This window comes from Phragmites australis, chromosome 3 (genome assembly GCF_958298935.1).
Source record: "Phragmites australis chromosome 3, lpPhrAust1.1, whole genome shotgun sequence".
Lineage (NCBI taxonomy): Eukaryota > Viridiplantae > Streptophyta > Magnoliopsida > Poales > Poaceae > Phragmites > Phragmites australis.
Window position 1 is genome coordinate 39,859,034 of NC_084923.1, and position 12,031 is coordinate 39,871,064.

A 12,031-nucleotide genomic window follows, 5' to 3' on the forward strand; every position below is an offset into this window, starting at 1 on the left:
GCTGAAATATTTCGAATTTATTTGAATTTTTTTATATATTTTAAACTTTACATAATGTTGTCTCATCTATCCCTTCACCAAAGACCCAGGTTTGATTCTCATGCCTGCATTCCTTCTTCCCTCAAAATCTCGTGGCTCATTATGTGGGACCCACACTTCAGACTGGATGATAAAACATGGTTCAAACAGCAGGTATCAAATCGAACCCAAGACCTCAGATTCGCGGAACAAACTGCTCGGCACTAGGCTTGCACGCATTTTCTAAATAGTGGGGATATATCATTTATTTATCCTGTTTCTTCATTTTGATTTTGAATATCATTTAAATGATTTCGGATTGAAATTTTTCCAAAAATCGGCCATCGCTATTTCGTGGAAGGACATGTGCGGTTTGATCAGTATGCTGGGATTTCAATGGATGTTTTTGAGGTGCGTCAGTGGATGCAAGTGCTCACTGGATTGACAGGCCCGGCGTCTATGATGGCAGTTGCTTGGTTGCTTGTTGTGAGGCGCTATCTCTTGCCATGGACACTAATATTCGGACGGTGATGATAGCGTCAGGTTGCAAGGACTGTCTGTTCCAAACTTGGGTTCTCATTGCTCCCTGACTTCCTAGTGAAATGTATAGCTTGGTCGGGAGATAGTAATATTAAGTTCTGCTCATTACAGGACACATTATTGTACTAGGGTGGCTTAGCTTGAAAGGACAATGATTTGGTACTTATATGGCTGGAGTAAGTATCTTCAAGTTGACAATGAATACCACACATGTAACTTAAGCCTCCAAGAGCATCCTCATCGTAGGACTACTCTACTTACCCTCGTCAAATCAATTTTCATCCATTTTACACATCACTCATCATATCTCATATGATTATCAAGGATTCCACAATCACCAAAGATTTATGACATATGAGTTGAATTGATATTCAGTGAAGTAACATCTACGAAGAGATGTATTCCTTACTAAGCATGCTAGATATCAAGACATCATCCAACATTAATATAGATAACGACAGGTAATCCAGTGATATGGATTTATGATAATGATGTTTAAGGTATGACAATTGTTTGATAGGATTTAACTATTGCTAGTAATTGAAATAGCACAATACATAACACATGCGATAATAAGTTAAGTTTTATGTTAATCAATTAGATTATCAAAACATGGGTTTAAAATGATCAAGGATATAAGACTTTTCTTCTCCGAAGTCTTCTTCTAGCCCTTGGTCGAAGTTATGAACTTTCCTTCTCTAAAGTCTTCTTCTAGCCCTTGGTCAAAGTTAGAATTCTCCGGTTTTGCAAAGCGCGATTACAATTAACGATGGCCTATGCTATAGAAGAATCAAATAATACAAAATGGAAAATTAGAAGAGTCTAATGGATATCACACTATGATAGAAAGATAGATCTCAAATTTAAATGAATTTAGGCAAAAGAATCGCCATTATCAGAGTCAAAAAGGGGAAGTTACAACTCCCGAAAGATTTAATCTAAAATTAAATTAAGAAATTAAAAAATATTACTATTCATAGGTAGAGCCCATAAGTGGTCCCACTTAACAGTACCGGTAGGTCCTACAAAACAGTGTTAGGCTAGGGCTTGGATTGGGCCAGCTGTATCTAGGCTTGGGCCTAGGTTTAGGCCTAGGCTGGATTACACTAGCTAGCCCATGGCTATCGTGGGCTCAGGCAAAGGCTGGCTTGCAGCCTTGGGTGGGATGTGCCAACAGGCCAACCCATCTAATAGGCCGAGCCATGGCCTTCTCTACTGGGCCACGCAGATGTGACCGAGATGGGGCAGAGCAGCAACAAAGGTTGGTGTGCGGTTCACAGCAGCGCCTCGCTAGAGAGCTCACCAGAATGGGGAAAGAAGAGGTCGAGCTCTATGAGACCCTACAGCCAGGTGACTACGAGGGTCCGTAAACCCATTTTGGCGGTCAACGATGGCAGCCGGCCACCAGAGAGGGCCCAAATTAGCACCGGAGATAGGGACAGCAGTAGAAGAATGGGCAGCACCTACCATGGATTTGCTGGTCTTCCTGCAAGAGAAGGGAGCCTAAAGCTCCTAGGGCTCCTTGGTATGAAGGTTGCCTCACACAGAAGGATATTAGGCATCGGTGGTGAGCTCCTCGTCGCCACGATAACCTTCTGGATAGGTCCGAAGCAACACGCACACAAGCAGAACTGACTAACACGAAGTGCACATGGGAGGAAATGGAGAAGCGGCCGGGGCTTACTGGCATGCAAAGAGGGGTCGGCAGGTGGCTGGCGGCGGAGATCCCGTCTCAGAGGTGGCGCGACCTTTACTCTGAGCTCCGGTTCTCCCATGGCTTGTTGTAGAATACGCACTTGAAGGCGAAGAGAAGCTCGGATTGTGCAAGAGATGACCCGTGGCTCCTCGCTCCTCGATTGCCGGCGTCGTGAGGGATGGCTAGCAGTGGTGGCAGCCAATTTGGGCGGCGACGATGAGGAATCACGGCGGTGGCAAAAGGGGAAAGGGAGAAGATGATGCCTAGGACTTCAATTTATAGCGGGGGGGGGGGGGGGGGGGAGAGGTGAGATGGAGCGCCTCGGCCTCTTAGTTGAACAATGCGGTGGTAGGGCGGTGCCCATCGTAATTTCCGCGGCGCGTGGCAACGTGGTCGCCGACCATCCATGTGCGGCGTGCCATGAAGTCGCGTCTTGTTAGGCCAAGCTTTGGGTCACACGTTTGGGAGAGTAGAGAGAGCGGTGAGGGACAAGGAAGTCACCGGCACCTTGAATGAGCTGGAAAATGGCGGCGTGACTCAGGACGGAGCATGGGCGAGTTGGAGCTCGGGGATAGTTCTGGTTAGCCAGTCCGCATGGTGGTGAGAGGAGAGAGCGGTGCCAGCCCAGCTTGCTGCGCACGCCACTGGGCCGAGACGGTGTGGCGGTGGCCCAAAATGCGCAGGGGGAGGAAGGGCTGGGCCATGCACGGCTGGGATGCTTCAGTCTAGGCTGCACAAGGAAAAGAAAAGAAGGCGGCCCGTGAAGAGGAAAAAGAAAAGGATTTGGTTTGGGGTTAATTCAAATTTTTTTTTTTTGGATTAGAATATGAAGTCCGGATTTTTTGGGAGAGGTTTGAATTCAAAGGATTTGAATTTATTTCGATTTTAGCTAAATTGAATCTAAGGATTTGGATTTAAATTTGAGAGAGATTCAAATTCAAATCTCCACTTAAGGAACCATAAAACAAATAAATAAAAAAATACATATGATCAATTTATTGTAGGGATTAATTTGTAAATTAAACCAAAAATGCATATGATCAATTTATTGCCGGGATTAATTTAGAAATTAATTTGGCACCCTTTGGAATACTTGGCCAAAATAATATATTTGAATATACACATACATGCATACACATATATCCAAATATATATTTCCTTGACTTTAAGATTGTTTAATTAATTATATTTTTTAAAGTAGTGAATTTTGTTATAATCTAAATGCTAAAACTAAGGATGTTACATAGTATTGTCGTTGAGTAATAAATCCCTTCCTCTAAAAAAGAGGGAGAAAAGTTTAGTTCATCTTAGAGACCCCAGGCACATCCAATAAAGAGAATTATTTTTGGAATTCAAGGAACTACGGTTAATGATCTAATAGCCTAGTTCTGTGAATTGACACTCAATTAGAGCATGATGTCTATTAATATAGATAGCTGCAATCAATAAGTTTGTGTGTGTGTCTATATATATATATGTGTGTGTTATAAATTTCTTTATAAAATTAATATAGGACCATGTGCAATAGAAGAACTGCAATACAGTTGTATTTAATGAGTAGACTATCTACTAATTAGTATTCTGACTTCTATCTCTCATCATTACTCCCCCTCACATAGACAAAAATATGATGTGACTAATCTTATAGCTAGCTGACATGTATAGTTGGAGATGCCCTTAACATAATCGATAATTCTTGCTCAAATAAATGTGGCTCTTTATGCAATTTAGTAGTTGAGCCTAGGTCCTCTGGTTTGAATTTAAGTGTCATTTTTTATACTCTATCAATTAGCATGCAATATCTCATACGTGTTTTTAATAACCGTGTTGCTTATGAAAGTTATGAATCTCTACCATTCACTACTATAGAACAGTACATCACTATCGGCTCTAAAAACCCCTTCACTGTCAATTTTGGAGCTAGTAGTGGATAACGGGCAGTGATGGTCCCTGACTATCACTATCGGCCAGACAGATCGGCAGTGAGAGGGGTTATCACTGCCGGCTGAAACCACTAGCCGTCAGGGATGCCTATGGTATCACTGCCCACTGGTGGTTTCATCTGGCAGCGATGTCCAAAGTATCATTGTCGGTTGAAACTTTCAGCCGGCAGTGTTTTGCTTCTTCTCCCTCTCCTCTCTGTCCTCCCTGTCTATCTCCTCCCTTCATCTCTCTCCCTCTTGATATATCTATCTCTCTCGTCTCTATCCTCCCTCTCTCTCGATCTCTCAATCTCTTTCTCCCTCTCAATACATGCATACAATAAAACATATTTAATGTAAATCAATAATAAAGACACATTATTAATATATTGTAATTCATGTCCTTCATTAATACATAGTAATTAATATCATTCATTAATATGCTGTCATTTGGTGATATATAAGTAGTCTAACCCCCTGGTATAGATTTTTTTCTTATCGCATACTCTCTACTAGAAGGTACGGTGTCATCTTAAGGTTTGTCCTGCATCGACGGTACGATCGGTTTATGAAACTCACCGTTTGGGTTGATAATATATTACAGGAAGAACCTGACGATCTGTTCTTAAAGGGCATGAGTTTTTGCAGGTTGTAACGCACATGTGCGTAGTTTGGAGCACTGCATTTGAAGAATAGAAAGAATTAGTCCTTCAACACGTATAGAAATAGAAAAGAAGATATCGATATGTATTTTCATACCTCAAGATCATTGTATCTGGCATTGTCTCTGTCTACGCTGAATGCGTGCATGAAAGTAAGAACATAAAACCCGCAAAGATTGTTGCCGGGTGGCTGTCTCATACACTTCAAGAGGAAATGATTCGTCGATGGAATGAATTGAACTTTTTCATTCAGTAGAAAATTCAAGTCATGAATATTCCATGTATATCAGAAAGTCAGTTTTTACATCATACTGCTTCATGAATGGAAAGTGGATAACACTCTTTTTGCGGTATCTTGTGTACGCCCTATACGTGAATATGAATACCAATTAAACTTAGATGCAATCGTTGAGAAAATTAAATGATCGAGGTTACCTATTTAGCATGTCGACGAGGTCTTGGTAAGTCGTCTTATCTTTCTCAAGTCCGGGTGGATGACAAGGCGGATCCATTGAAAACTGCAGCAATATTACGTCACCATAGCAAATTAGTACTAGAATCGAGTTGCCCATAAAAACATAATGCCCTATCACATAAACATATACTCAAAGCTGTAGGGTAAGAGTACAAATTTCTTGTTTTAGTGGTGAAGCAGACAAGTCAATAAGTAGTCCTCGGTGAAGTCTGGGCGCTCCCTTACAAGTTTCTCATTCACAAACCCAGAATCGATGAATCCTACTTTATTATCTAATTCTTGTCTGCATGCGCGGAACTCCATTCTATGAAAGAGAGAAGTTAGCCATGCAATTTCAAGGTATAAGATCATATAACGTGAATTATATGCATAAGTTACTTATAGAGTCCATGCTCTGACTATAGCCATATCGATGACATCTTCCTTGTACAGTTCATACAGGTACAAGAATTGCACCTAGAAGGAGCCATCCCTGTTGAGAAAATATTCATCTATGTATCTTATAGGGAACATTTGAAAACCCTCCACGAACCGCTCTAAGTACCACTGATATAATCAGCGTATTTGAGTTGTAAGGTTTCTTTCTATATTTGGTTTGACCAAAGGATTGCCCAACTCAAACGGTCATGTAACATTCAACTTTGCAATATCCGTTCCCACAGTAAGTCGTGCCAGTTCTTTTGCTGTTAATCTAGAAGAAGCCAGAAAGTCCCTAATGCTTGGAGCATTCTGAACGATTGGAAATGATTTGCTCTTGGCCTGCTTCCTACTAATATGTTCGTAGTCACTCGGCAACTTACTTGAAGTGGCCCCCATATGTTTAGCTTTGGCCATATTCTCGATAAATTTCATGGTATCTTTAGGCACAACAGGCTTCGGTGGAGGTGGTGGAGGATGGAAATATCTAGTTACACCAGCGTCCACAATCTTTTTGGTTTCCTCAGCAGTGAGTGAATAGACATCCTTGGGTTCCAAAATCCTCTTAGATGGCACCTACTTCTTAGATGATGTCATCTGCTTGGATGCTGCGGAACCTGATCATATTTTCTGAGCTGATGGTTGGCTTCTTAATGGTGTTGGCTTCTTAAGCAGTGGACTTCTTCGAGGCGATGGCTAGGGAGGTGGACTTCTTCTAGGAGATGGCTGAGGAGAGGGAGATCTTTGAGAAAATGGCAGCTCAGGGTGTCGTGGAGAGAAGAGGTTCTCGGGAGCTATCCCTTGTGGAAAAACTATGTAGACCTTCTCCCACGTGATGAATGTGTGCTCATTCTCTCCTATAATGTTCGCCCTCTCCTCTGTGAGGTAGTCCACCTCAACATGATGATACTGGTCAACTGCCTCATCTACTTCGACCGTAACATAACCCTTTGGTACCGGACGTCCGTGCAAATGTTCATGGGAGCCGCGGGGATAAGCCACGCCAGAAGCCACTTTGATGGTAATATTTCTAGCACCAATGTGTAAGTTCACACGGTGTCCATGCTGTGATGAGGTCCACATGATAAGTGATGGGATCAGCTTCCAGAACTCCCGTAGACGCACAGCTACTTCGACAACCACCGGGGCAGGAGCACGCAAAATTAGGAGACGCTGCCGGCCATTCCTGTTCGCTAACAATGGCGCTCCGTTCACGCATGAGAGCTTGCTATACTGCTTGTGCTATCTTTTCCTCTATATGTTCCCTCTCCTTTTGTAGCGCTTGTTCGAGCATTTCCATCATCCTAGCTTGTTGTGCCTCTCATTCTGCTTGGGATCTCTTTTGACTCTTGTAATTGTCAACATCGCATGGGAATCTATATTTCCAACCCATCACCCTAACGCCTCATGTGCGACCACCATGCTCCTTGTTTCCCGTTGCCAAGGTGAGGTCGTCGCTATCCCTGTCTGGCTTGAAAGAGCCTTGTGCAGACTGCTCGTGGGATTCCATAAGTTTTTTTTTGTAAGAGTTTGTGTCATTTTTTGGTCTTTAAAGGTCGTAAAGTATAAGCTTCCATCAAACGAGTAAGGAGCACCCCTCCTAAGAAGGAAGTGTGTCAATTGTTTGCTCCAGCCCTCTGTCTCAGGCATGACACCTCTCTCTCGTAGTTCATCTAGCTGTTGTTGCAACTCCGTTCTTTCCTCACATACCCACGACTACCAACTTTGTGGGGATAGAGGTTCTTCTTCGAATTTCCTTTGTTCACCTCACTTAACATCTATGCTTCTTTTAACAACTTGTACTCTGCAAAGGCTTACCAATGATCTTCCAGGTTCGGCCATTTGTGGAAATCTAGCATTGTACCTTTCTACACATAGGTTCTGTTTAGTGTGCCCTTACAATTCATAAATGAAAGGCCCATGATCATTAACGTCTTACGATAACTACTTCCATATCTGTCTCTTCAGGGAAGTCAAACTTCTCTGATATCTTAGGTCACAAGATGTCATTCTTGATCGAATCAGGAACCACGTGTGGATCACCTCGTTCGCCAGTCCATAATATGTAGCTGATGGGCACATGATCCTTAACAACAATCCCAGAGGCTGACTTGTATGGCCCCAGAACTCTCTCTGGTGCAGTTGGCTCCCCTACTAGTGAGACCTCTGTGATCATATATCGTCTCGTAGGCGTCTTCGAGGGACCTCGAGCACGATGCCGCTCCTAGGATTGCTCATGGTCATGACCCTCCAGAGCATCAAGCATCTGCGCATAAGCGAAAAAACTATTGAGAACCTATACGAAAATATGTAGAACAGATGCATTTATCTACTTATGAATTACCCCATCGCCTCCATAGGCATCTGTTTGGTCTGGATTGAGGTAGTAGCTCGGGCTACCTTCTTCAATGTTTGATGGCGGCACTACATCTCCTTCTAGCACCTGAGCTGGATCGTCAGTTAGTGGTGTCATACCTTCCTGCGAGTTCTCTATACGATGACTATAAGCAATTGAGTATTCTACATATAGAGAGCTGATGAAGGAGGAAGATAGAGATAAAGCTGACGAGTGAGGGAGAGAGGCTATCGAAAGAATGAGAGAGCCATAAAGGAGTCGATAGATAGAATGTATACACATACAATATTGTAATTGAGTATATTACGACAACATTTAACAAAAAAGTCACATCTTACGTAGCAAAATAGGCACAAAGGTACTGACAAGTGACACATTGACCTTACAAGTCACATCATTTTACATAGCAAAATCATGATTACAACAAGAACTAAGATTACGACATCTTTACACATGAAATCAAATTTTTTCTCCTTATTTTCAAAGGTAGGCAATTTTAGCTTGATCTGGATAACTTGACTGTTGTATGCCGCAACAACTTCCTGTTTGGACTTGTATCGTACGTAACATGCTCCTTTGAATCCATTAAGGCCAAAAAATGATACACTACAAACCACGCTAACACCAAAAAATATGTAAAACAAGTATGAAAATAGCATTAGCATCAAATTATGCAAATAATTATATATGACTACAAGCTCGACTGGTATTGTGAAAAGACGTGCAAGATGCATGTGTAATAACCATTCCAATTGAGCTTTGCAATCATATGTATGGTCTTCAATTTCATCATTTTCCAAAAGAAAAAACAAGTATGAAAATAGTGCAATTTTTAATACAACACGTAACATGAGTAAAAAAAAATGACCTCAGTGGCTATAGCAAATGATCTTATTAGGCACATATAATAGGGAAGATGAAGGACATTGACCACAGTTTGGACAAATCCTTCTTATTCCACTACTATGTGAACCTAATAAGGCCAATGTGCAAGTGTTGTAAATAATAATGTGATAATAAGAAATGATAGCAATTCGTAATCAAGAATTATAATAGGTATCAAATTATAATAGGTAGCCCACTGCAGAGACAACATAAAAAATATGTCTCGGTGTACAAGTACAGACTAGCAAGGACCGAGGCATCATCTGTTCTTATCATTTGAAAACACAAAAGGATCACAAGCAATATATGTTCTTATCATTTGAACACACAAGGACCACAACTAGCATATGTTCTTATCATTTGAACACACAAAAGGACCGATGCAGCATATATGTTCTTATCATTTGAACACAGACAAGGACCACAAACAACATATGTTCTTATCATTTGAACATACAAAAGGACTACAAGAAGCATTAGTTCTTATCATTTTAACACACAAAAGACCAGCACACAAGCATTTGTTCTTATCATTTGAACACACAAGCAACCGGCCATGAATCATTACGAACTTGAGCTTAAACCCTAGGAATTGGAGGGGACAAGGAGATGGAGGGGGAGCCAGGAGGCCTACCTCGACGTCAGTGTGGTGGGCCATGGCGACGGCAGCGGTGGACAAGGGCGCAAGGCACGACAGCACGGGCTCCTCAGCGTAGAGGTGCTCGTCGGGGTGGAGGCAACGGGCTCCTCAGTGTTAAGGTGGTGGTCCTCGGCAACGACGACGGTGGATGAGGGCGCAATGCATGACAGCACAATTTCCTCGGCGTTGAGGAGGAGGTGGAGAGCTCCTTGGCGTCAAAGTGGTGGTCCTCGGCGATGGCTGCAGTGGACGATGATGCAGGGTACGACAGTGCGGGCTCCTTTGCGTCAGGAGGCGATTCGACGGAGGGCACATGCTAGGAAGGGGAAAAATTTTCTACATGTTAGAGGGTGCGGGCGTCGAGCACTTTTATAGGGAAGGACTTTCACTGTCGGCTCAAGATGACGACCGACAGTGAAAGTGGATCTTCATCACCGGCTCAATAGGACAATCGGCAGCGAAACATATGTCAGTGTCGGTCCAATAAGGCTATCGGCAGTGAAACAACTTTCACTGCCAGTCAAGTATGTTCACTGGCAGTGAAACCCCTTTCACTGCAGGTGGGGTGCAAAAAATTTGATTTAGCTGCGTGCGTGCGCAGAGACTCGAACCCATGACCTGCCCCAAGTAAGACCGAACAATTAAACTATTGCACTACTCAAGTGTTTTCAGTTGAGTTTGTACTATCTATAATTATTACTATTCTGTTGACCTAAAATCCTAATATATATTTATTTAAATTTGAACTTCCTATATACCAAAATTAAGTTTTGTATATACCTAATTTTCATGATTCAATTTTCTAATTCAATAAAAAATTAAAATATATATGTTCATACCTAAGTTTCTATATTGGGGCTTGCTATATATCTTAATTTCATCGATAAATATTATGAATCATTAAAAATTGAAAATAAATATGCTCATAACAATATCTAATGTTAATCATGTAATATGAAAATAGCAATATGCTAGTGCTATTGCTAATTCATCAAAAATAGTAATACATAGCAATAGTGCTTGTGCTATTGCTAATTCATTAAAAATGAAAAATCAATATGCCTAATAGTAAAGACATCTTCCACCGTAAACTACAAATTGAAGCTTCCATAATGTAAATGAGGTATAATTGCATATGAAACAAATTCATATATAGTAATTAATACAATTTATGTACTTTGTCTTAACGATTCACCCTTCATTATGATCACAACGTACATATGAAGGTTCGTTGGTGTCTTTCATAGGACCTAGGTCGATGTCCTCTCTGAAAGGAGGCAACGCATCAAATTGATTGTAGTCTTCCTCAGACTCCACACCGCCATCATCGTCGGTGACATGTCTGTGGCCCCAAACTTTCGTGGTGAAGTCAGTGTGCTTTTGCCTGTTTGCTGTCCCTTTTCCCCCACGAGAGGAGTTGGGATGCGCGGCGGTGGCTGCTGGATAAGGGGTGACGACACGCACATGGCTAGTAGAGGGAGGAGGGACAACAGGAGGTAGAGGGACACCAGAGGTGTGTCGAGGTCATAAGTCACGACGATGGAGGGCACTGAAGATGATAGATCTGAGCAACGAAGTCCGGAGTCATAGCTAGTGGGATGCGTGGGGAGAACAAAGGTAAATTGGAGATTCACGAGTGAGAGGGTGTAGTAAAAATGTGTGGGAAAGATCATAGATGCCTCAGGATATTCATTTCAGTTTTGGGCTCCCTCGCGTCCACACGCCCATATTTTGCTTTCCCGCTAGAATTTTTTTAGGCCAATTTCACCATTGATGTGTACTAGACATCATCTAATTTTTTTTTTGTGACAATAGCATATATTAACATCACAAAATAGTGGACATTCAATGATGACGGAACCAATTCGTCATAGACACACTTGACGAAACTGTCCCACTACAGACTCATGATGAAATGTCATGAATCTCACAAAATAACCCCTATTTCGTGACATTTTCAGATTTTTTTATAAACATTTTTGTCATAGATGCCCGAATTTTTTGTAGCGCAAAAATCGACTGAATCGAGTCAGCGAAAACCGGTCGAATTTCACCGAAAACTGAGCGCATTCTCCAATTTACCGATCACATTTTCTGCATTGAACGCATTTTGAACAAATTAGTCAAAACCGGTCGAATTTCTCAATTTACCAAGCGCATTTCTCAAATTTCAGTGAAGTTCAACAAAAAACCCCAAAATAGCTCAACCTGGTAAAATCAATAACTAATTCATCTGAGCTTCAAATCAAGTGAAACAAATTTTGTTGGTTTCCTTGTAACATGATCTACATTATAAAAGTATTTATAATAATAAAAAGTCAATTAATTTCTGTGAGAAAATGTATTTGCTAAAATTAGTTAAATGTGTAGTTAATTATTTGCTAATCCAAAAATCATGAAACCACTTTTTTAGTCTTCTT

General features: G+C 41.5%; 1 pseudogene; it reads right to left on the reverse strand.

Annotated features, from left to right (window-relative positions):
* Positions 1–12,031, reverse strand: part of LOC133910708 (disease resistance protein RPM1-like) — a 91,017-nt pseudogene that overhangs the window by 3,604 nt on the left and 75,382 nt on the right.